Here is a 4275-nt window from a genome sequence, read left to right on the forward strand (position 1 = left end):
AAATGCTTTGATCAGACTTGTTTACCTTTGTAATAGGTTTGCTCTAGAAAGTTTTCAACCATGGTGGGGGGGAGTGGGGCAGTAATAATCAGGCTCTTCTATCAACAGAGACATTTTTCTGAGAAAGGCTACAGGGAAAACAAGCATCACAATACCTTGGATTTTATTTACTTGAGCTGTAAACACAATTGAGGGTGGAAAAAGGCAAAAACAGATCCATCCTTCTATCAGGAAATCCTATGACATTATGAAAGGATAAAAAACCCTGACAGAATTCAACAGGCTAATTTAATAAAAGGCTGTTGGAGGGAATTCTGTAGACTGGCTTAAGAATTGGTTTCCTACGACTGTTGAAATTCCATTCTGTACACAGAAGAATATTTCTGTGAACTCTTACCAATTTCACTGTTTTCCCGTTCTTTATTAAAAGAACATTAAATGAAGAGAACACAGTAAAACTGCTCAAACAGCCATTTCTAATAATTCATGCTCCTTGTACCTCACCATATCATATAGAATGGAAAGAAGCTTTCAGAAAAATATGTCACATTAAAGAGCCAGCAGGTAGTTTTAGGATACTCAGAGGCTAGGTTTTTAGAGATTTGGAGCTGCTGAGGTGTGAGCCATGGAGAGGAGAGAAGCACTGTCTTTCCTTAAATTTGGCATAATCACATAAAAAAGGTGGCTCTTGACCAAAAATTTCAGAGAATCTGAAAATTTCCTGCTGACTCCCCAGATCCAGATAATGCACTAAACTTTGCATTGGTAGGGTCATATAGGCAAACAAAAGTTTGGGGATGCAATCTCTATATCTCAGTCCCTTAAATTTCAAATATTCTTGTTCATTATAGGCTGCTTAGGACAGGGACTGACTGCCACAGAGTTCCCACCTCAGGACCTCAGGAAAGTACTTCTATCTGCTGTCAGAAACCTGACTTCCAGAAAAGGTGAACATCCTCCATATGTCCACTTCATCCACTTGATGAAATCAGGCCTGCGTTTCAGCATGGCTCTCAGAGGATCTACTTTCAGGACAATGTGAACCCTGAACACTGTCAGCTGGCTCTCCAATGCACCCATACAAAGACTCAGGGTTTTGCCCAGTGAATCGACAGAATCACCCCAAAGGCTGCATGTCCAGAAATGACCAGAGTCATCCACCAGCTAAGGAAAAAAAAGTAAAATAAAAATTAGAACTTGAGTTAGATATTAGATGTATTTTCTGATACTGGATATCTAGAAAAAGTGACTCTGTGATCAGGTTCTCATCATGTTTATGCTTGCTTTTTGTTGCTACATAATTTTTATTCTACTGCCATCAGCCAACAACAAAAAAAGTCAAGGCTGTCACAATTAGGTTTAGGTATCTCTCTGTCCATTGATAAGTTCATTGAGCAAAGCCAGAATGAAAGAGCTATAGCACTTCTCAGACTAGAAAGCTCTGATTCTAGGAATGTATTATCTTTTAGAAATACATTATCTCAACTGCATCTTAGAAACAAATATGTAGATTTAGTTCAGTAAAGAGCTGGTACTAAGTTTTTACATTCCAAAAGTGTGGGTCCAAAAGTAATCACTGTACATGTTGTGAAAAACAGGCTAGAGACTTATATTTAAGCATAGAGAAGAATAGTCTTTAAAATGCAACATTTGAAAAGCAATAAGGAGTAACATTCATGCTTAGGAAGACTAAATAAAGATTCAGTGAAATAAATGAACAGACTTCTACACTTTGTATTGAGAAATAAAAGGAAAAATAATTTCAAAAAGGTAAGGCAGATACACACAAACCTTCTTCTCCCTGCACGATATCGTATATACCTCAATAAAGCAAGAACTCGAGGGAGGAGACAACTATTACCAGGCATGGAGTCACTTGTCCACTACAGAGTTGACTTTCTGCACAGATACGGATAAATTATCAAATATCATATTGCATATAGTCAGGTTCTGTTTTACCTGCATACATTTATTCTTCATGATCAGAAGTGCCTTTGTGACAGAAACTTACCTGACACAGTAAGTCTTTAATAAGAAAAAAAGAAAAGAGCAGAAAATGAAGTTGTATTTTTAGGTCCTGCAGGTACACACTCTGTAGACAGTGAAGTCCTGTGAGCAGAGCCTGTGCAGCACACTAACTGGTGTGCTCCAAATGAGATCATCACTTCTCCTCCTGGACGGGAGGCAAGCGGGTGAGGTGAGCCAGAGGGCGGACAGATGTGAGTCTGCAATGGGGAGGAAAAAGAGGAGGGAGAGATGGAATAGGGAAACATGGAACACGCACAGAGGACTGAAGCACTGGAAATTATGCTCTTCAGCACTTTTGCTTTCTCCCCTGACATCCTAGCACCTTCAGATTGGATGGGCCAGTCCTCAATGAAATGTTGGCAAACACACTTCTTTTAAAAGAAAAGCTGAGCAGCTGGAAGTCTTAAAACATCAAGGGAGGGAAGGGAGAAGGAAAAAAAAAGAAAAAAGCAAATCTAGTCTCTGGATTTCAGCACAGGCTTGAATGTGATTTTCAGGAGGAATAAATGCCATGCTGTCACAAGCAGTGAGTCAAACCTGCCATGGCTGATTTAAGTGATGAACACAGTCTGAATCTAAAGCTTTAGAACAAAATAAAGGCCTGAATTTGAGTAAGACTCTGGTCTCTGAAGGGAGACATGGCTGCAGAAATTTGAGATCCTCATGGAGCTCATGGCTGACCACAGACCAAATCACTTCTCCAGCTCACACACACACAGGGACCTCTAAGATTGGGCGAGAATTAAAATCAGACCTTTTTAGGAATGAAAGAAATGGTCTTATCAACATAGGGCTACCAGTTTCCTTATCAGAACATATCCTTTTGGTCTGGGACCCTGCAGGGACTCTACGAGACTTTGCCAAGGCACACACGTAACTCTTGCAACAGTTTGAGATACCTTGCTCACACTGGCAGTTTTCTTAACCTGAACCTTTCTTAATTTCTTAACCTAAGGAGTTTGCACTCAGAGACACAAAGAATGGAATTTATATTCCATTTTGCAATGATGATGGATGACTCTTCTCAAACCTGCAATGCTTGTTTACACAGTGAAGCTTGTTAGCAGTAAGATTCAAAAGCAAACCCCATGGTACCATTTTAAACTTTCAGTTAATGTAATTTTCAAACTTGTTCTACACTTCAGTGTAGCTGACCACAACATTATGAGATTATTTAAAAAGGACACCAGAATTTGCACTGTTCATTTTTTCTTCGTCCTCTGTAACACTCTCTTTTCTGTCTCTCTGACCTAAGAAGTTAATTCTTTTTTAACTTTTTCATAAGGAACAGCTTGTTATCTTCAAAAATAAACCATTGACTGTCAATATGAGAAGATGGAGGAACATGGTAAGAACATATTGCAAATTTGAATGATATAATTACAGTTACTTTCACTTTTATTTTCTGCCCTATTCTTTTTGTTCTTATCCCTAATATTTTGATAAGATGTACTGAGCAGACCTTTTAATCCCAGTTCTGTCTTTCTTACGATGTGGAAATATGCTATGGTTTTGCTTGCTCAAATTCAGTGTAAGTATTCCATGGCTTTTGACTATAAAAATCTTGTTTTGAAACACCAGGAGGTAGAAAAAGCCACACTGTAGGACAGTACTTTTTTGCTGGCATGTTAGGATGACCACTTTGCAAATCCTCTATTTCATCCACACACCAAAGATGAAAGCAAAACAATCACCATCTTCCCAGAAACTCCTGGAGAACTCTCCTCAGCAACATATTCAAAGTCTGGTATAATATCATTTCAAGGCAACCAATTAGCTCACAAATCCAGAGGCTAGCAGATCTGGATGACCTCTTAGGCCACGTAAGTCGAAAGGAAAAGATTTTCTAGAGTAGACGGATGCCTAAATGCTGGTAAAGCCTTCAAACTGAAAGTCAATGGCAACTTCAGACTTGACAAACCCTCTCCTACTGTCACCCAAAGTCTTTTCTCATTTTCCATATTTTCTCACCTAAAATGACCTCTGCATACCTGTGTTGCTCAGAGTCAGTAGTAAAGGACTCAGGGCTTAGAGAAGTGGTCCCTGAAGAGCAGTATCTGACATTTTGAAACGAAATGAACCATTCTGTACCTTAGTGTTCCTGGAGACAGCTGCCTCTCCCACAGCTGGTGGAGCACATCACAGCCTCTTGAGGCACAGTTGTGGCTGACCCACCAGTGGTCTGGCACTCAAACACTGACTGCCACTGCTCTGTATGACCCTAATGACCGATGACATGAGGGAATG

The 4275-nt window shown here is 39.6% G+C and overlaps 1 long non-coding RNA gene across 1 annotated transcript; it reads right to left on the reverse strand.

The window, feature by feature from the left end:
• Positions 1 to 1073: 1073 nt before the first annotated feature.
• LOC116780427 lies at positions 1074 to 2096 on the reverse strand. The gene is made up of 3 exons (XR_004354471.1): positions 2012 to 2096; positions 1792 to 1899; positions 1074 to 1164 (listed from the first exon to the last, which is right to left on the reverse strand). It is a non-coding gene; the product is annotated as an uncharacterized LOC116780427 (long non-coding RNA).
• Positions 2097 to 4275: the final 2179 nt, after the last annotated feature.

Source organism: Chiroxiphia lanceolata, chromosome Z (assembly GCF_009829145.1).
Source record: "Chiroxiphia lanceolata isolate bChiLan1 chromosome Z, bChiLan1.pri, whole genome shotgun sequence".
Classification (NCBI taxonomy): Eukaryota; Metazoa; Chordata; class Aves; order Passeriformes; family Pipridae; genus Chiroxiphia; species Chiroxiphia lanceolata.